This window comes from Pristis pectinata, chromosome 7, assembly GCF_009764475.1.
Source record: "Pristis pectinata isolate sPriPec2 chromosome 7, sPriPec2.1.pri, whole genome shotgun sequence".
In the NCBI taxonomy this organism is placed as follows: Eukaryota; Metazoa; Chordata; class Chondrichthyes; order Rhinopristiformes; family Pristidae; genus Pristis; species Pristis pectinata.
Window position 1 is genome coordinate 76,479,974 of NC_067411.1, and position 22,555 is coordinate 76,502,528.

Here is a 22,555-nt window from a genome sequence, read left to right on the forward strand (position 1 = left end):
ATACTTTATACAGAAATAACAGCAATTCAAAATAAAAACTGCTAAATGAAGGTGAGTGAATGGGGCCATTTAAATGAATGGGACCAGACTAAAAATGCCAGCTGTGAATAACATAAAACTAAGTTCAAATGTACTAGTCCCCAAGTACAGGGGCAAAGCAAGAGGTCAGATGCACCCTTGTGCACTTCAGAAAGCCAACAATTTTCTATAAATGTCCCAGCTAGTGGGCTGCGTCTCGCAACCAATTCACTCATCACAACCTTCTGGACTTTTGACATCCATACACAGAGAGGCCTTTGATGTACTAATTCTCCTGATCATGCCTTATTCCAGAGGAAAGGCTTACCAGAGCACCATTTCTGAGAGCAGTTCTTTTTGTTTGCAGAAGTTTTGAAGTCTGAAAGAATCATTTCAACACTACCACACCGCTCCTTGCTGATTTTTGAAACTTGAAGAAACCATGTACGAACACCAGAAGCGATCAGCCAGCAACTAACCTGACAGTAGACGATGGGCCATTTAAATAGGGAGAACCAGATGGAGTCCTTTCCTTTAGTTTAAGACCTGTTTAACAGTGTAAGGTTAGGATAATGTATCAACTGGAGTTCTGAGCTCAGAAAAGCCATTGCTGATAGTTGATTAACATGGCTTGTGTCTGCAACAAGATGGCACTCCTTCACATTAAATGTGTGCCTACCAAGTGTACCATTTTGGAGTTCTCAGACTGTATTTGTGCCCAAAACCTGGTGTTACCCACTCCAAGTTTTTGTCACTAGTTATAAGTTTTAGAACCCAGAGGCAATTCAAAGTAAGATCATCATCAATTGGGACTAAATTGCTATTATAGCAGGCTTTCAAACAGAGATCACATATTTGCACAACACCCATATGGAACCTATTTCCATCCTGTCCCTAAAATAAATCCATAGAGTGGATAAAATAAATTATTATTAGGAATTTCTGTAGGACCCCACATAACCTTCTCCAAAGCTGATTCACTCCAATTAACATCGAAAAGATGACCTTTTTGGGATAAAAATGACATCACCAAAATGATACTTTCAATACAAATGCAAATAAACTGTTAGAAGTAAGATGCTCACTCAGATAACTAAGACAACATGCATTACACTACCTCAGACCATCTCTTAAGGCTTGCATACTATTATCCTTAGAGGAAGATGGTATGATTTTAAAACTGTTGATATCTCTTGAAGTGGGTGTAGTAATCAAGAGCTGCTGAGCTGGCAATGTTTACATTAGAAAGTTTAACATGCAAACAAAAGTTATGACCATCAATATTCCTTGGCCACAGATAACCCCTTTTATGATAAGTCCAGTATTTGGTGACAGAAAGTAGCCCTATGAAGTTATAAAACATATTGGTCAAGCAAAACAATACATTTTTTTCACAGAACATAAACAGCATTTGATCAAATAGGTTCAAGTACCTCACAGTTTCTTTGCTGATTTCTGTTGTCAGATAAACTTTGCAAGACTTCAAGTGCAGAGATGACATGTCCCAAGTCTTTTAACATTAGCAGCCTGTAAGCACTTTTTCCTTCAAGAACCACAATGTTTTGTAGTATACTATAGAGATTCCCCTCAAGCATCAGGGGAGTGAGGCTCAGCATGTACTGGCAGCCTGAGTACTGTGCAGACTAGAAAAAAATAGCTTCCTCTAGAGCTTTGTAACTCTCAGATCACAAAGCTGTACATTACTAGAGTTTCACTGTCAGTAAGGTTTTTTTTTGCTGAGCTGTTAGAATTTTAAATGAGGAAAACAAAATGCATTTCTTTTTAATGTTGGTGTCAGTCAGTAGGATGCAGCATTTGCCAATACTGCACAGTTGTTCCTAATCATGTGTAATTATTAAACTAAGACTTGTAAATGATGAAAACTGCAAAAATGATTAAAAACTACCGTTATAGAAAGAAAACTACTTTCAATATAATACTAATTGACCTTGTTTCCGCTGTAGCCATTGTTCCTAATTATACAGTAAAAGATTACGGAAAAAGAGTTCAAATTGCATCATGGATTCACCATTGGGGTGCTCAAGTCTTCCAAAATCAAATGATTTTTCATTTGGGTTTTCTTAGTGATGTAAATTTAATTTTTTTTTTCTGGCTGTATTTGGCTTACTGGAACCCTTAAACATGACATCCTAATACAAGGCTCTGAGTCATCATGATTGGTCACATAATAAAGGTGTCAGAGGTATCTGCCATTGGTATGAAACATAAGGTGATTAATATTGACTACCAGCTTGAGAACAATCTTATCAGAAAATAGAACTTTGTTTTCAGTTAGTTGATCTTTGCACTGTGGAATAATCCTGTTTGTTTGCCTGGTTCCATTGGGAAGCCCATGGATTGTGCATTCCTTCTAAATAAAGCAACAGTCACCTTCATGATAAAATGATGAGCTGCCACCTGCTTTATCAGGCTATCTGGAAGGATCCAGTCCCAAAGAAATTCAAGGGAGTAGTGATAAATGGAGATAATTTTGGTATACTGGCATATTTCCCCAAAAGATAAGGGAAAGAAGAGTATTCAGGGGACCAATCTGACAAGACTTAGAACTTTCTGGACCTTAGTCCCTAGTGAGTGAATACATATACAACTGCAAGAAAAGCTTTGTGCGATCACTCAAACTAAGAGCTTCAATGTCTGCATTCTGCAGAACAGAAGAGCTATTTCAATTTGGTAATTCATATCCCTTGTGTAAAGCTGTACTTTCAGAACAGCTGAAGTCCTGACTAAGCCTCCTGAGAACTGGAGTCACTGGTATGCAGGGAGAATAACATCCATCCTCAGTCACACCTTACAAAACTGCTCTCTCCAAGAGACATACCCTTGACAGGACCAGTTGACCAATTGTAGACCGAGTCCAGAGGGGAGTTGGAAAATTGGGTGTGCAGACCTCAGACATGTGTTCAGTCTGAGCCTTTCCAACTTTCTGGATGCTCTCAATTATTTCAGAGGAAGCTTTCATCTTCAGCCTTGTGGTGCAGGGCTTCATGTATATATAATCACCTTATCAGAACATGAAACACTTGACATCCATGGTATTTTGTCTGTTGTACCAACTCTACAGAATTGGCAAGAGTCAAAATTTTCCAAATTGCCTTGAAATTTTTATTGGAGTTATTTTCAGGAATGCTGTTGAGGGGATTTAATTCAACACACACAAAATGCTACAGGAACTCAGCAGGTCAGGCAGCATCTATGGAGGGAAACAAGCAGTCGACATTTCAGGTCAAGACCCTTCATCAGGACTGGAAAGGAAGAGGGCTGAAGCCTGAATAAGAAGGTCGGGGAGGGGGGAGGGGGGAGGGGGAGGAGCACAAGCTGGCAGGTGATAGGTGATTCCAAGTGAGGGGGGAAGGTAGTGGGTGGGGGAGGGAAGTAATGTAAGAAGCTGAGAGGTGATAGGTAGAAGAGGCAAGGGGCAGAAGAAGAAGGAATCTGGTAGGAGAGGGCAGTGGACCAGGGAATAAAGGGAAGGAGGAGGGGAATAGATTGGCAGGTCATGAGGGCGGGGGAAGAGGAAAGAGGAGGAGTGAGGGGCCACAGGAATGAGGGAAGACAAAGGAGGGGGAAGGAGGGAGGAAACAAATGGGAGGGGGGAAGAAGAGGGGAGGGGTTACTAGAATTTAGAGGAATCGATGTTGAGGCCATCAATTTGGAGACTACCAAGACGGAGTATGAGGTGTTGTTCCTCCAACCTGCATCTGGCTTCGACGTGGCAGTAGAGCAGGACATGGACTTGTCAGTATGGGAGTGGGATGAGGAACTGAAGTGGCTGGCCACCAGGGGATCCTTGTTTTTGCAGCGGACGGAACGAAGGTGCTCGACAAAGTGATCTCCCAGTCTGCGTCGGGTCTCACCAATGTAGACGAGGCCAAACCGGAAGCACAGGAAGCAATAAATGACAACCTCAGATTCACACTGTCTCACCTGGAAGGACTGTCTAGGGGCCTGAATAGTGGTGAGGGAGGAGATGCAGGGACAGGTGTAGCAACTTAGTACAGTTGCAGGGATAAGTGTTGGGAGGGTCATCAGTGGGGTGGGACAAGTTGACAAGGGAATTGCGGAGAGACCGATCCCTGTGGAGGTAGATAACGTGGTTAGGAAGGCATATCAGATACTGGCCTTTGTTAGTCAGGACACTGAATACAAGAGCAGGGAAGTTATGCTCCAACTTTATAAAACATTCATCAGACGTCAGCTGAAGTATTGCATGCAGTACTGGTCAGCAGACTATAGGACAGTGCTGGAGAGGGTGCAGAGGAGATTCACTAGGATGTTGTCTGAGATGGAGCAGTTCAGTTATGAGAAGAGACTGGAGAGGCTGTGTCTGTTTTCCCTGGAACAAGGGAGCTTAAGGAAATGACTGAGGTATGTCATATTATGGAATTTGACTTATAACATGGAAACAGGCCAATCGACCCACCACATCCACACTTACTCTATTAATCCCATCGTCCAGCACTTGGCCTGTAGCCTTCAATGCCTAGTTGATTCAAGTGCTCGTCCAGATACTTGTTAATGCTGTCAGTGACTCTGCTTCTACCACTCTCTCAGGCAGTGTATTTCAGGTACTCACCGCTCTCTGGGTGAAAAAGGTCCCACTCAGATCCTCTCTAAATCTCTTACCCTTTACAATAACTCTATGTCCTCTAGTTTTATTTACCTCTGATGTGTTGAAATGTTTCCTACAGTCTACCCTATTGATACCCTTAACTCTAATATAAGGAGCAAAGGACACATGGTCAGTTTCTGTTGCTTCAAATATAATGTAATGATTTGAAATGAATTAGGACATGCATTTAGTTAATACGTTAGCCATCCACCCATCAGACAACCTGGCCAGCACTTTCATCTTCTCTCAATGCCTTCCAGAAGAGCAACTGGAACTTGAATGGTTGCTCAATCCCACCTCACTGCTGGATCTGAGGACAGTCAGGAACCACTGACAGCAGCAAGTGGCCATCTAGCCAGCATGTTCCTGCTTTTTTATGACATCACCACCCATGTCCCCTCTTCATCAGCACCGTCCACATCAGCTGATGCGACCTCTTCAGTTCACTAACTAGATGTTCTGAGATGTGTAGTGCTGGGGTGGACGGTTCAGAGAGAGGGAAGTGGAATACAATCTGTCCTCACTTTCTGGTTTTCTAGCTGTTTTGATAGATTGTTCTGTCTGACCTACACTAAATGAAAAGGTGATATTACATTGATAACACCAAAGGACACTGTCAGACAGTTTGTGTTCCAAGACACTATGGATTGAGTATTTATCCATGACCAGTCACACTAAATGCTCTAAATAATAGCATCAGCATGTTGGAGTCTGCTTTGAAAATTAATTCCATTGAAGTTTATTACCACTGACAAGGAATGAATTTCTAGATGATGCACATACATTGTGCACAAGAGAAGAGGATAGGGACAAAATTCAAAAGAGAGATGATGCCAGCCTGGATACAAGAGCACTAATGCTTCACCTTTCCTTGCTCACATCTTGATCTCTTAATCACTGCTCCTTTCTGTGTTGTGTCTTCTTATCAAGCAAGCAGAGAAGTAGTCTTCATATGTTGCAAGTTTATTGAGCACATTCACAGTGACAAGTGTGTGCCCATCCCGGAGACCATGTGTTATATCAGTAAGTGCTCTGAAACACAGAGCTCAGACACAATGACTCCTCATTGGTGAAAAATAGAAGGCAGCAATTGAAAACCATAAGAGGGCATCTGCCTATCTCAATGATACCCAATGCCTTCCTGAGGCAATTTTCACACTGGCAAGTTGAAGAGTGAGCAACCTGTCTGCCAGAAACATGCTGGGGTCTGTTTGGCTAATCAGATCAGTTTTAATGACAGCAATTACAATTTTCCTGTGCAACTTGTTATGGAGGTGGGATACTAGGCAATGATGAGTTCAAGCCTCAATCATTTGTACTTGGCATTGAGTAGTCAAATGGTGAGTCCTTGAAGAGACCAGGGAACTGCTGAAAAGAGGCCCAGGAATCTTTCCTTTGGTGGAATCAAGAGGACGAGAGTCAGGTGTGGTTGATTTCAAAGCTCTCTCAGGATCACGTCCCAGCTGAAGCCAAACCTACAAACATTGACGTTATCCCATTTTGCAACCTCCAATAACCAGTGAGCTGAAGCGTGGTAACTGTTTGCTCACCATCTTCATGAGACCCAAGCCGCTCTGTTGACTTCCTTCCAGCTCTTGCTTCCCAGACCACTTTCAACTCCTACTTCTCACCTTTGAAGGGGATTTTAACTTTCCCAATATTGACTGGGATTGCCCAAGTGCAAAGGACTTGGATGAGGTGGAATTTATAAAATCCATCCAGGAGAGTTTTTTGAAACAGTTTGTAGGGAGTCCTACTAGGGAGGAGGCTATACTTGATCTTATCTTAGGGAATCAGGACAGGCAAGTGATAGAAATGTCTGTTGAGGAACTCGTTGGGAACAGACACCATAGTTCAATGAACTTCAAAGTAGTCAAGGAAAAAGGTAAGGTAGGTCCTTGAGATAGGGCCCTAAACTGGGGGAAGGTGGATTTCAATAGTGTAAGACAGGACCTGGTGGAAGTAGGTTGCGAGCAGCTTCTAGAGGGAAAAACAACATCCAATAAGTGGGAGGCATTGAAAAGCAAGATAGTGAGAGTTAGGGTTAGTATATCCCTGTAGGAGTGAGAAGCAAAGATGGTAAGTTTAGCAAACCATAGTTAGCTATAACGGAGGATATTGAAGGTTTGATCAGGAAAAAGAAGGAAGCATACATCAGGTATAGGGAGTTGGTATTAAACAAGTCTGAGTTTATAGAGGATATAGGAGAGAACCTAAGAAAGAAATCAGAAGGGCAAAAAGCAACAACGCAATTACCTTGACAAGCAGGAGTAAGGAGAATCCTAAAACCTGGTCCTGCATGGTAGGCTGGTTCAGAAGGTCAAAGCACAAGGGATCCGAGGCTTGTTGGCAAACTGGATCCAAAATTGGCTTGGTATAGGAGGCAATTGGTGGATGGGTGTTTTTATGACTGGAAGTGGTACACTGCAGGGATCATTGCTGTGACTGTTGTTGTTTGTAATATATATAAATGACTTAGCTGAGAATGTATGTGGTCTGATTAATAAGTTTTCAAATGACACGAAAATTGGTGGAGTCGAAGATAGTGAAGAAGGTTGTGAAAGGATACAGCAGGAAATGGATCAGCTGGAAAGCTGGATGGAGTGGTGGCAGATGAAATTTAATCCAGACGAGTGTGAGGTAATGCATTTTGGGAAGCCTAGTTCTGATAGGGCATATAGGGTAAATGGCAGGGACCTTAGGAGCATTGATGTACAGAGAGACCTTCGGGTGCAAGTTAACAGCTCCCTGAAAATGGCGACACAGGTAGTGAAAAAGGCATTTGGTACGCTTGCCTTCACAGGCCAAGGCATTAAGTATAAAAGTTGGGACAGCGTGTTGCAGCTGTAGGGTCAGATACGATCATGACAATTAAGAGGGCGTTTGGACAGGTACTTGGATTGGAAAGTCGTAGAAAGATACAGATCTAATGCAGACAAATAAGATTGGTGTAGATAGGCATCATGGTCAACATGGACGAGGTGGACTGAAAGGGCCCTTTTCTGTGCTGTACAACTCTGATTCTATGAAGTTATCAACTGAAAGTTGAATGAATATGCTAGCTGGGCCCAGTTATTTAAGATTATATCAATGATATTGCCAAGAGTACAAAATGCCATACTTCCAAGTTTACGGATGATACAAAACCGGGTGGAATAAGCCTTTGACAGTCACATCCTCAGCTGATCTGACTGTCAAAGCAGCCATTTTGTCAGTGCCTGTGAAGCACTCAAAAACTATTAAAAAGTTAAATAAAGATGTATTTTTCTTAAACTTAAAAGTGAAATCACATACAAAACACTTAAAACACTTGCAAATAATTCAAAGCATTACAGCAAACAAAAATAATTAAAGCAGAGACACAAGAGGTGACAGATGCTGGAATCTGGAGGAACTCAGCAGGTCGAGCAGCATCTGTCGGGGGGGGCGGGGTGGGGGGGGGGGCAAGAAACATTGATGTCTCGAGTCAGGACCCTGCGTCAGGACTGAAGGTGAAGAGGCAAGGTGACCACAATAAGGAGGAGAGGGGGAGTGGTGAGACAGGGGCCAGTATATGATAGGTTGACCGAGGAGAGGTGAAGGATGGCAGGCAGATGGAACCAGGTGAAGGAGGGGGAGAGGTTGAGTTGGGAGACGGAGACAGGTGAGTGAAAGATGGAAGCAGACAAGGAAAACAAAAGGGGCAGGTGAGGTGAGGGGAAGGTAAAGGTGGAGACAGCTGCTGGAGGGTGATAAGCAGGAAATAATTAAAGTCGTAAGTTTTCTTATTCGTACCTTCCTTCCTCTCAGCCGTAAACTCTCCATTCAAATGAACAGACTCAAAGATCCAGCAGTCCGTCTAACCTAGTACAGAGTCTGCAAACAGATTCTCCAGAAAGCATCTTTGGGAATGCCAGTAAGTCCATGCTCCACCACATTCTTGCTTGAGTCTCAAACCTGAGAAGTGTTGGCATTTCTATGAGAAAATTCCAGCATTTCTTGGCTGCCTGTGTCAGCCACACCATCTGTGCCCCATTTCTGTAAGGGAAAAGACCTCGAAGTCCCCATATTTCTTGAAGGTTTCTCATAGAACTCTTAACAGGATGAGGTACAATGATCATTTCAATCTGAATGTTTTTAAAACAATTTTGAAAACCATATAATACTGGAAACGAAAAATACTTTTGCAATTACTTGACTAATTCATTCATTAGTCTGTACCTGTGCCAACCACTTTTTATAACAATTTATTTTGCAGTAATTTGAAATAAAACATAATCAAAATGTGTCCTGGGATTCAGAAGCATGTGCTATGAAAATCAATGTTCTCTTGAGAATGCAGTAAAAGAGTGCACCATATATTATGAAATATCAGATACATTTATCATCATACCCTATGCAATTTCCCAGTATTTGAATGTTAAATTAGTATTCTGGCTTACCTACTCTAATTATTGCAATTGCTCCCAGCAAACTAAATACAACTGGAACAAGAGGCAGTGCATGTTAGAAAAAAGCAAAATGCAATATATCAAATATTTGAGAATTCAAACACATTTTAGCTTGATCTGATCGGCGTTTATAAAACTATGAGAGGCATAGATAAAGCAGACCGCCGGTATCTTTTTCCCAGGGTCGAAATGTCTAACACTAGAGGGCATGCATTTAAGGTGAGGGAAAATTCAAAGGGGATGTGCGGGGCAAGTATTTTTACACAGAGAGTGGTGGGTGCCTGGAATGTGTTTCCAGGGGTGGTGGCAGATATGATAGTGTAGCGGTTGCTACCGTGAAATAAAACAAGAAACTAGTTGAAGGATTGTCAAACAAGAACTGGTTTATTTTCCCGCCTTGCGCGGGCCTTTTAAGGGAGACTGTTCCCGCCCAATGCAACCGGCAATGACGTAAGTACTACATCATCAAGTCTTTCCCACGCGCGGGTTCTCCCCGTCGCTCGGGAAAGACGAGGCCCGCCACCATCTTGGGCCTCGTCGCTCCGATGCCGCGCGACCCGACTGCCGAGCCAGTTCGCCTGACCGGACGATGAGTTGCTACACAACCCCCCCCAGAACCGGCGATACAGTCCCCAAGGTCCACGGGCTGTGCCAGCCGCCGTTTAGGGGGCCGGCCTCTGCGTCGCGGCATTGAAACCTCGACCGGTTGTTGCAGATCTTTGAGGCGGTCCGTCGTGAAAACCTGTTCCCTGCCTCCAACACCCAAAATAAAGGTGGATCCATTATTCCTTATGACTCGGAACGGTCCCTCATATGGTCGTTGCAACGGCGCCCGAGGTGTGCCCCTGCAAACGAAAACAAACTTACAGTCTCATAGTTCTTTGGGCTGACAGGATGGGGCTTGACCGTGCCGCGAGGTGGGAATCGGGGCCAAGTTGCCGAGCTTCTCGCACAGTCTTTGTAGGACTGCTGGGGGTTGTTCCCCTTGGTCTCGAAGGGCAGCTATGAAATCCCCTGGGACAACTAGGGGCGCCTCGTACACAAGCTCAGCTGACGAAGCACGGACGTCTTCTTTGGGGGCAGTGCGTATGCCGAGCAGGACCCAAGGCAGCTCGTCAACCCAGTTAGGACCCTTCAGGCGGGCCATCAAGGCTGATTTCAGATGGCGGTGAAAACGTTCCACCAGCCGTTTGATTGAGGATGGTAGGCTGTGGTGGTGTGCAGCTGCGTCCCTAGCAGGTTCGCTAATGCAGCCCAGAGACTGGAAGTGAATTGGGTGCCTCTGTCTGAAGTGATGTGGGCCGGAACACCAAAACGTGAGACCCAAGTTGTGAGCAGCGCCCGGGCGCAGGAATCAGTCGTGATGTCAGTCAGGGGGGTTGCCTCTGGCCACCTCGTGAACTGGTCCACGATTGTAAGGAGGTACCGGGCTCCTCTTGAAACCGGCAGAGGGCCCACGAGGTCGACGTGTATGTGGTCAAACCCCCTACAGATAGGCTTGCACTGCTGTGGCGGGACTTTGGTGTGTCGTTGGATTTTCGATGTCTGGCAGTGCGAACAAGTCCTGGCCCACTCACTGACCTGTTTGCGCAGGCCATACCAGACAAACTTGCTGGCGACCAGTCGGACAGTTGATCTGATGGACGGATGCACCAACCCATGTACCGAGTCGAAAACACATCTCCGCCAGGCTGCAGGGACTATAGGGCGGGGCTGACCTGTCGCGATGTCGCAAAGTAGGGTCTGCTGACCTGGACCAACCAAGAAATCTCGGAGCTGCAGGCCCGAGACTGCGGTTCTGTAGCTGGGCAGCTCGTCGTTGGCTTGCTGTGCGTCAGCTAGGGCCGTGTAGTCGACACCCAAGGATAGGTTGTGGATGGTCGGTCTGGAAAGTGCATCAGCAACAACATTATCCTTTCCGGAGACATGTTGGATATCTGTTGTGAATTCGGAAATGTAGGATAAATGTCTCTGCTGACGAGCTGACCAGGGATCGGAGACTTTGGAGAAGGCAAAGGACAAAGGCTTATGGTCGGTGAAAGCGGTGAAAGGCCTGCCTTCTAGAAAGTATCGGAAATGCCAGACTGCCAGATACAGTGCTATAAGTTCCCGATCAAAAGCACTGTATTTCAGTTCAGGTGGTCTAAGGTGCTTGCTGAAAAATGCCAAGGGTTGCCAGCAGCCTTCGATTAGCTGTTCCAGTACACCACCCACCGCGGTGTTGGACACGTCCACCGTGAGGGCGGTTGGGACGTCTGTCCTAGGGTGTACAAGTGTCATGGTGTCTGCCAGGGCATCTTTGGCCTTAATGAAGGCAGCCGCAGCCTCGTCAGTCCAGGTGATGTCCTTGCCCTTACCAGCCATCAGCGAGAACAGAGGGCTCATGATACGGGCTGCTGCAGGGATGAACCGATGGTAAAAGTTGACCATCCCAAGGAATTCCTGTAGGCCTTTGACCGTGTCGGGGCGGGCAAAATGGCGGATAGCGTCTACCTTGGTGGGTAGAGGTGTTGCCCCATCGCTGGTGATTTTGTGGCCGAGGAAATCGATAGTCAATTCCGAATTGGCACTTGGACGGGTTGATCGTGAGGCCAAAATCACGGAGATGGGAATACAGCTGGCGGAGGTGGGAAAGGTGTTCTTTGCAGTTACGGCTGGCGATCAGTATGTCATCTAAGTAAATGAACACGAAGCCCAGGTCTCAGCCTACCGCGTCCATCAGCTGCTGGAAGGTCTGCACGGCGTTCTTAAGGCCGAACGGCATTCGAAGGAATTCGAGCAGGCCGAATGGGGTGATAATCGCAGTTTTGGGGACGTCATCCAGATGGACCGGGATTTGGTGGTATCCCCGAACTTTGGAAAAGATGCGGGCCCCGTGTAAGTTTGCTGTGAAGTCCTGGATGTGAGGGATGGGATAGCGGTCCGGGGTGGTGGCATCATTCAGCCTGCAGTAGTCGCAGCAGGGCCTCCACCCTCCAATGGCTTTGGGGACCATGTGCAGGGGGGAGGCCCAGGGGCTGTCTGACCTGCGAACAATCCCCCACTCCTCCATGTGACGGAACTCTTCCTTTGCCAGGCGGAGCTTGTCTGGAGGTAATCATCGTGCTTGGGCATGAAGGGGTGGCCCTGTAGTAATGATGTGGTGTCGTACCCCGTGTTTGGGCCTAGAATTTGTAAATGGAGGTGCCAAAATTGATGGGAATTCGGCTAGGAGCTTGGTGAAATCGTCACCAGAAAGGGAAATGGAGTCCAGGCGCTGGGCTGGTAGGCTGATTTCTCCCAGGGGATAGGTCTGGAAAGTGATAGAGTGGACTAGCCGCTTCCCTTGCGGGTCGACTAACAGGTTGTGGGCCCAAAGAAAATTGGCTCCTAGGAGTGGTCGGGCGACGGTGGCAAGGGTAAAGGTCCAGGTAAAACGGCTGCCGCCGAATTGTAATTGAAGTGTATGGGTACCGAAAGACCATATCGTTGTACCGTTGGCGGCATTGAGTACAGGACCTGGTGGCCTGTTACGAGTGTCGCGGCCGGTCGGGGGCAAAATACTGACCTCCGTTCCAGTATCAATGAGGAAACGCTGTCCAGATTTCTTGTCCTGAACGAATAGGAGGCTCTGTTGGCGGCCAGCCGCTGTAGCCATCAGCGGTGGCTGGCCCTGGCGTTTCCCTGAAACTTGCAGGGTGGGCGGCATCGATGGGCCTCCGCACCCCACCTCTGATGGTAGAAGCACAGCTGGTCACCCGTGTCGTCGTCTGTGGTCCTGGGGTGTGGCTGCTCGGTTGCTGGGACTGGGCGAGGCGGGCGTTGGGCTCGCGGCTTGGTGATTTGGCTGACTGACGAACCGCTCTCGCATTTGGCCTTCCACAGGATATCTGCCCGGGCGGCTACCTCACGGGGGTTGCTGAAGTCGGCGTCAGCTAACAACAGGTGGATGTCATCGGGGAGCTTTTTCGAGGAAGGCCTGTTTGAACATCAGGCATGGCTTGTGTCCCTCGGCCAATGCCAGCATCTCATTCATTAGGGCGGATGGGGATCTGTCCCCCAGGCCGTCCAGATGAAGCAGGCGGGCGGCGCGCTCACAACGACAGAGGCCGAAGGTCCAAATCAAAAGGTCTTTGAAAGTCAGGTACTTATCTTCCTCCGGAGGCGACTGGATGAAGTCTCCAACCTGGGCGGCTGTCTCTTGGTCCAGAGAGCTAACCACATGGTAGTACTTCGTGGAGTTGGAGGTGATCTGCCGAAGGTGGAATTGCGCTTTGGCCTGGTCAAACCAGACGCTGGGCCGAAGTGTCCAAAAGGTGGGCAGCTGCGTTGGCTGCTGCGTTGTCGTCCATCGCGCGGGTCCAAAATCCGTTTGGACCGTTGGGGTCACCAATGTAGCGGTTGCTACCGCGAAATAAAGCAAGACGCTAGTCGAAGGATTGTCAAACAAGAACTGGTTTATTTTCCCGCCTGGTGCGGGCCTTTTAAGGGCGACTGTTCGCGCCCAATGCAACCGGCAATGACGTAAGCACTACGCGGATTCTCCCCGTCGCTCGGGAAAGACGAGGCCCACCGCCATCTTGGGCCTCGTAGCTCCGACGCTGCGCGACCCGACTGCCAAGCCGGTTTGCCTGACTGGACGGTGAGTCGCTACAATAGAGGCATTTCACAGGTTCTTAGATAGGCACATGAATATGCAGAGAATGGAGGGATGTGGACCATGTGCAGGCAGAAGGGATTAGTTTAATTAGGCCTCATTAGCTTAATTAGTTCAGCACAACATCGTGGTCCAAAGGGCCTGTACTGTTATATGTTCTATATTTCATGTTCTATGTTCTTATGTTTAATTAAATACCAGTCTATTTTTTAGAAAAAAATACTCACCTATTATTTTTTACCCTATATTTTCTATGTAAAATGCAATTTTGGCTGGCTGTCACATTTAATGAAACATTGTCAGTTTTTCTTTTAAATTCATGGGGTGTAGTCATTGCCAACACTGTCACCACTTATTGGAAATCACTATTTACCTTTGGGGAGGTGGTGGTGGTACTGAGCTGCCTCCATGAACTACCGCAGTCCATCTGGTAGAGCTACTCTCGTGATGCTCTTAAACAGTAGGTGATAGAATTTCTGCTCAATGATGGTGAAGAACAGAAATATATTGTACAGTTAGGATGATATGCAACTTGGAAGGGAACTTGGAGGTGGTGACATGTCCCATACCTTTGACCTTCAAGGTGGTACAAGTAATTCAAAAAAATTATGAAACAGTTACAAAACTTGTCACAAGCAATAAGTATTAATACATTATAACATGATGGGCTTTATGTAAAAAGCATGGAAAGATTTTAAAGGAACATTCTGTATAACACTGCTTATGAATCAACCATTGCTATTTTGATAAAAGTGCAGATATCAAATAGTTGGGTTTATTTAAATCAAGACGCATTGTAGAGCACAAATGGAATTTTAAAACACATGATTGATTTTGAATATTAAATCTAGTGTCACAGCATGTACATCTTTGTGAACACCCAGATTTCCAACAGTTTTCCATTTAATCCATTCTCTGGGCCTTTTAGCAGTTTAGGAATTAGGTACAAGCCAAAATCTATCAAAATGGGATTTCTGTGTTAGCAACACCAGTAGAAAGTTTCTGACACTGTAAGATCAATTTTAAATCAAGCTTGTTCATAGTGGGTAGGATGAAGAATAGGAGGGAAATTCCTGTAAATAACTGAAAATCCCAACATTTTCCCACTTTACCTTCCAGGCACTTTTGCACAGCTTCACTCTGGAACTATCTCCCTAAATTTCTCAGTGTCATAGCCTTCCTTTGTTACTTATTAAAATGTATTTCTTTGTTCAAATCTTTGGCCTCTACTTATAATCTCTCTTTCTCTCTCTCTCTCCCTCTTTAGCTTACCATCTATTTCTTAACACACCTTCAGACTTTTTTTATGCCAAAGGCACAACTCGGATCTGTTCAAATCCACAGAAAACTGATAATTTACTTTCAAACCGCTAATTAAGTTTATTGCAAGAAAGAAAAAAATGTACAGAAATAAAAAAATATAAATCAACAGTTAACTAGACCAGATGTCTAAGTCAATAATATTCGTTGCAAAGTGATAAAATTTAGATTTTTGCCTCAGTTGCTGTTCAACATTTGGCAAAGTTAAGTAGCCTCACGTAAAATATTGACTTCAGGGACCTGAAGCATTTCCCTAGTTTGTATATCTCCTTTATTTATTTTGAAAGATAAAGTGATATCCTTTGGAGGTCCTCAGAAATTGCCTTTATATTAAATCACTGTCTAAAGTACCAGACCAGAATCAAAAGGAATTGCACACATAATGGGATGAGATTTAATTTGATTGGGATTCCCTTGATGGGAAAATTATTACAAGTGATGATACTGACTCTTAATTTTGCAACAGAAAATTCTCAAACATCAAAAGAAACAACCAAACTGTTTAGTTCTGTTTGGACAAATTCTGCATAAAGGAATTTTGCTTCACCTCAATTTTAAATGGGCTTTCCCTTATTCTAAGTTTGTGATGCTGGTTCTTGACTCCTCAGCCGAGGGAAACATCCTCCTTGCATCCAGCCTGTCGAGCCAGATAAGAATTTTGTACATTTATTTAAGAACTCCTTCCATCCTTCTAAACTTTAGAGAGTACAAACTTAGCCCTCTCCTCATTTGTCAGACCCACCACCCTGGAACTTGTCTAGTGAATCTTTGTTGAACTCCCTCAATGACAAGTTTATTCTTTTAAGAAAACCAAAATGGTACATGATACTCCAAGTGCAGTCTCACCAAAGCCCTTTAAAATTGCAGTAAGACATCTTCAATAGACACATGAATGATAGAAAAATAGGGGGCTATGTGGGAGGGAAGGGTTAGATAGATCTTATAGCAGGATAAAATGTCGGCACAACATTGTGGGCGGAAGGGCCTGTACTGTGCTGTAGTGTTCTATGTTCTATTATATTCCATCAGCCAGGCTCTTGCCCACTCATTCAATTTGTCAATATTCTGTTAAAGCCTCTTAACATCAGCTTCACTGCTCAATATTCCACCTGGTTTTGTATCATTGGTAAACGTGGAAATGTGGCATTTTGTACCCTTGGCCATATCATTGATATAGTCCTAAATAACTGAGCCCAGCTAGCAAATTCGATTCTAGTCACGTCATTCAAACCTCAAAAAGATCTGTTTATTCCACTCTTTGCTTTCTGTCTGATAACTAGTTCTCAGTCTGTTTCAGTTTATTACCCCCAGCTCTGTCTGCTCTAACCAACCTCATGTGTGGACCCTTATTGAAAGCCACCTGAAAATCCAAATATATCACACCCCCTAGTTCTGCCTTATCTATTCCACTAGGCTTGACTTTTTACTTACACTCAAACCTGCAAGGGGTACCTTGTTTCTTTCCTTCCTCTTACTTGATTTCCACATTCCACTGGCTACAATTGGTCATGAGCTCCACAGACTTACCTTATCAACACAATCATGTTTCACTCAGCATCCTCAATAACATTAATTCTTTTAATGGCTTGGTTTCTTTACTATCTTCATCACCTGTGTAAAGCCTGTGTGCTCGGTGGGTTCATAGAGTGAAGTTCACTATGGAATGTGTAAAGTTATACATATGAGGCACGAAGAGCTCAAGATGATTTATTCAAAGGCCCTTCATAGACTGCCTCTCTGGAACTTTCTATAAATCATTGTTGCAACCTCAGAATCCTTATCAGGAAGACAGCCAGTAACAATTATTATTCATAAACCAATGTTACATATACTATCAAGCAAAAAATCAGGCAGGTAAAGTGTGCTTCACACTACCATCCAAAAACAATTTCAACTCTATGTCACAGTTTTGAAATAGTATGTTATTTCAAGAAGGAGTTTTATTATTATTTTATGTTAAAACAAAATGCTCTCAAGTGTTTTAATCACTATAATATAAATAGAACATTCATAAACATTTTCACTAAAACAACAATGGAATAACCAGCTGTAGGTATATGTACCTTTTGCAAGGAGGACAGCTGAGTTATGATCTCTGCAGGTGCCAGGAGTGTCTCTAGAGTGCTTGCACTCAAGCTGCTGATTATCCAGATTTAGATGACATCACCACAGTTGGACTCCAGGGATCCCTTCGTATTGATTCCTGACAGCAAAAAGCACCAGAAAATGAGACTTTTTGCCACAGAGATCACAAGGTCTTTGTGAGGAGCTTTCTTTGAGCACAAGGGCAAGAACTACTGCTTCACTACTGACTGAAAATACTGGGTTAATATACCTGCACTCCACTGCTCAGGTTCTCAGACACCGAAGCCTATTTTAATTTATTATTTTGAGCAAACAAAAGTAGCATTCACATCTTAACTAATTTTTGACTAATTGTTGATTAATTATCCCTTCTGGTAGCTCGGCTCAGATCTGGAAAAGCTCACCTTTCAAGAGTAATCATGTTTAACTAATTTTCCAAGCAGGAGCAACATTTAGCCACACACAGACACAAACAAATGCTCATTAATACAATTATAATCGCATACATGTAGAGCCAGATACTCATATCTTAAGCACACATCTCAATCATGTACATACTCACAATATACTCACAAATCAGATTATAGATCTACTCTCTGTGATGCTGCACAGAGACCCATAGAGAACACTTATTGTATTTTCCTGCCTTTAATGTTGCCAGATAGTTCCTTTTCACTTTTACTTCAGAACTTGCTGGTCTGATTACTGGTATGCTGAGGGGAAAAAGGAGGTCCATGTCCTTTTCCAAACATAAGTGCAAATCTGTTGGACATGGCAGAAAAAGAACATCAAAGGACACAGCACTTGGAGCCTCTGAGGAAAATATGATGTATGGCAGAAGGTAGAAAATAAATCATGGCCAGTGCTCCTGGACAATGAGGTAATTCTCCTGAACATTCTTTCTTCAACAGGAAAGGGAAATAAAGTAATGAAGTTGCGATTGTACAGGTTGCCTCAGTGCTCAAGAGTGCATGACACTGCTATTATTACAAGCTTCTAACATCCACTTAGAGCTAACTTCCACCAATGAAAATACAAAATGTATTTTTTCATCTGTTCGCATCATTATCAGCATGATGGAAATTATAGTATAACCTGGCATTTGATATATAAACACAATTAGGCCCAGAATCAGCCCCAAATACAGCACTGCAGCAGAAATGTCAGGTTTTTAAAGATTCATCAATATCATCGATTTACAATGTAGCAGGGCTGAACTAGAATCAAATGTGTTTGAGCCAGGAGAAAAAAATGCACCCAATCTGACCCAGGATATGTAATATAGAAACAAAGTACAACTTGAACCCAAATCTTTATTCACAGTTGTCACTATCACTGATCACTGTGAAGAAGCGAGACATGTAGTCAATCTGATAGTGCAGAAGGCTATGGAGTGAACATACATATTGCAATATCTCTAACTTAATTTAAAAACAATCACACCATTCCCAGCAATTCATCACAGCCTATGTATTTGAATTTAATTGATTGATTGGTGGTTAAAAAGAATGAACAAAGTTATACACCTGAAACGTTAATCTATCTTTAATGAGCTGAGGAACCTGCTGCATACATTCAGTGCCTTCTACATCAAATTCTCATTATTTTGCAAATTATGAAGTATGGAGGTTTTTGCTATTTGTTTTTATTTCTTTCTTATTTAACTCAGCATTGGCTGCATTTCAGATGTACGTCCACTGGTTGTGAAATTCTTCAGGAGCATTTTCTATTATTGATTGTTCTTTAGTTCCATCCTTTCAGACCATGGGGACATCTGCTGTAACACATTTAGTCATAGTCGAATGATACAACTTGCAATGTTAGGTTTCTGTCCTAGAATTCTTATGCAATTACCTTTTACATAAGACAGTGTTTTCCTTTTTGGATACTTCATCAATTTCATCCCTTCTTCTCCACCCTCTTTAAGTTGCCTAAATAAATAGGTTAGAGCAGTTAATGCTATGTTCAGGCTGATGGAAAGGTTATATTTAATGTAGGGCATAGAATCTTCTCATTTTGTGTGTAATAGTTATATCTTGGTGGTATAGTATTCATCTGATTTGATGTATTTCATACACCATAAATATTATTTTGCAAATTCCAATCAATAGAAATATTAGTAATTGTCCTATCAATAATATCCAAATATGATAAACCTAACTCATTTAAAAAATGCTAATAAAGCAAAAAAAGACAGTCTCTGTTCACTTCATCCTAATCATATTTATGACCTCTAAAAGCTCTTACTTCCTAGTATCTGCAATATTCCAAATTAAATTACTATGGACAAAACTCAATTAATAACGTTATAGCCTCATCCCTTTTTTAAGCTATGATCTTTATATGTATAGAAATGCTTATTCTAACTGTCCTCTTGTATCTATAATCTTATTCCACACAAGGGTAACTTGCCGTGTTTTGTTCCCTTAGTGCACAGCTCTGCAGCCAGAGAGCTTTAGAGGTGAAAAGTTATTCCAGACTCATTTATTATATAATACAACATGCAAAATCGCCAAAATAGTATATATTTTAAGCCAAGACCAAGACATTTGTTGTACTATAAATAACAAGTGATCAAAGTAAGCAGTATGTTTAAAATACTTTGGACCTAAATGCTTCCCAGAATATTTCTTTGCACAAGTGTCAGTATACAAAAAAAGGAGATTGTCCATCATCTAATTTACCTTTTTGCACATTAATTTTATGGAATGCAGCAATTGCAAGCAATACCAGCATTTATTGTCCATTCATAATGACTCCTGAAATGAGGAAATACTTAAGAGTCAACCACATTGATGAGTCCAGAGCCAAATATATGCCAGACCAGGCAAGGATTGGAAATGTCCTTCCCTGAAAGACATCAGGGAACCAGGTGGCTTTTTGCAACAACTAGACTTATTTTTAAAGAATCAAGAATTATTGGACCATTTAACAACCTGGAGGTCAATATTTCCCAGAAAATTAACTGGAACAGCCACACAAATACTGAGACCACATGAGTAGGTCTGAGGCCATGTACCCTACAGCAAATAAATCACTAGCTGATTCCCTAGAGCCTTTCATTTAAAAGGCAGAAATCAAAAATTTCCTACACCTATGACTTCTAGCACCCAGGAACTCCACTAAGTCATACAGTTTGGAAAAATATTGGATACCAGAATCCCCTTCCAAATGCACCTCCCCCCACACTCCCCCCACAAAACAGGAAAAATTGATTCATCAAGCCTACTCTTTCCTCCAAGTATGTTCCACTCTTTCGAGAACTGTACTGTGATTACCCAAGAGAAAGTTCAGCATACATACTAGTAAGTTCTCAAAAGACATTCACAGCTTCTAACTATTAATCTGTCCCACATCATTGTTATTTATGATTCAACTGGAATCTTCTGGATGGCATTGCCTAAAAATTATATTGTGGAATGCTATTTCTTTTCCATGCTACATAGTTGAAATGAGAGCTTCCATGAATTGAAACTTGATAACAATCATTTTTGGATTGTTCCGTGCCACACCAGAAACAGGCAATTTTGGCATCAATTGTGTTTGCGTGTTTGATGTGACTTCCACATCATACATGTCTCAAATTATGTTATTCACAAGAAAATAGAAGCAGGAGTAGGCCACTAGGCTTCTCAAGCCTGCCCTGCCATTCAATATTATCATGGCTGATCTGCCTAGACCACAACTCCTTTTCTGTATCAGTTGTACATAACCCTCCATTCTTCAATCTTCCAAATATTTATCTGTCTCCACCTTAAATATATCTAATAATCTGGCATCCACCACCCTCAGGGGCAGAGAATTTCAGAGATTTATTACCCTCTGAGAGAAGACATTTCAACATCAAGCCCCCATAGGATCATATAGGTTTGAATAAGGTAAACTCCAAGGAATATAGACCCAAACAGACTAACCTCACTTGATAAGACAACCTTCTTATCCCAGGAACTAACCTGGTGAATCTCCTTTGTACTGCCTCCAATGCTATGATATCCTTGCTTAGTTGGGAGACCATAACTGTGCACAGTATTCCAGGTGTAGTCTCACCAACACCCTGTACAACCGGAACAAACCTCCTTATTCTTAAACTCCAACCCCTTTGAACTAAAAGCCAAAATTCTTTTAGCCTTCTCAACTCTTTGTTGGACCTGCCTGCTAATATTTTGTGATCCATACACTAGAACATCTAGATCCCTTTGAATTTCACTCGTTTGCAGCCTCTCTTCATTTAGGTCATAATCCACCTTTTGGTTCCTCTTACCAAGGTGGATGACCTCATGCTTCCCCACTTTAAACTCCATTTGCCAGGTTTTCCCTCATTTTGGAACTTTCCTAGTGAAATTAGACTGTTATCCCAGGAATATCAGTTGCTAGGCACTTAAGTCTCTAGGGCTGGTAACCTACTAAAGTGAGTCCGTGTTCACCTGTAATTATCCTTCAGAAATAAATAGACACAATAGGTACAAAGACAAGTTTACAAAGTGACCAAGGCTATTTGAAGTTACTAAACTTTTAGAAAAGGTAGTCAAAATGGAAAAGGAGACTGGATAGCCCTGATATTAAATAATAGGATAAAAGCAGAAAAGGTAAAGAATGTTAGCAAATAAAATCAAATATAATCAGATTGGATGTAGCTAATGAACATAAGGGATGAAAACGTTGGTGGGAGTTGGATATAGACCCCTAGGCAATAATATAGGGCATAGCAGAAGCATCTAAAATTAGAGGGCATAGATTTATGGTAAGGGTTAAATGATTTAGAGGGGATCTGAGGAAGAACTTTTTCACCCCGAGGATGGTTGGAATCTGGAACATACAGTCTGAGTGGGTGGTGGAGGCAGGGACTCTCACAACATTTCAGAAGCATTTAGACAAGCACTTGAATTGCCAAGGCATAGAAAGCTACAGACCAAGTGCTGGTAAATGGAACTAGCATAGAGAAGTACCTAAAGGATGGCATGGACATGATGGGCCAAGGAGCCATATGATTCTATAACTATGACTTACAGATTTGGACAGTATATTGAAAATAAAGAAATTTAATAAGTATTTTATTATTGTAGAAGGAGACACAGAATACATTACAGAAATAATGAGGAATCACAGGATCTAGAGTAAATGAGTTCAAAGAAATTAGCGTTAGTGAGAAACAAATTAGACGTTGTAGAAACTAATGGGGCTGAAAGGCAATAAGTCCTCAGAACCTAAAAACAAAGAATCTAAATACTCGGAAGGAGTTGGCCACAAGTTAGTGGATGTTCCAAAATGCCAAAGGTCCTAGCATGGCTTCCCAGATTGGACAGAAGCAAATGTAACCTCGCTATTTAAGAAAAAAAGAGAACAATAGACAAGTTATCCTGTAGGGAGAATGCTGGAATCTATTATTAAGGGGTAATGGACACTTAGAAAATAATAACAGCATTGGGTAGAGTCAAC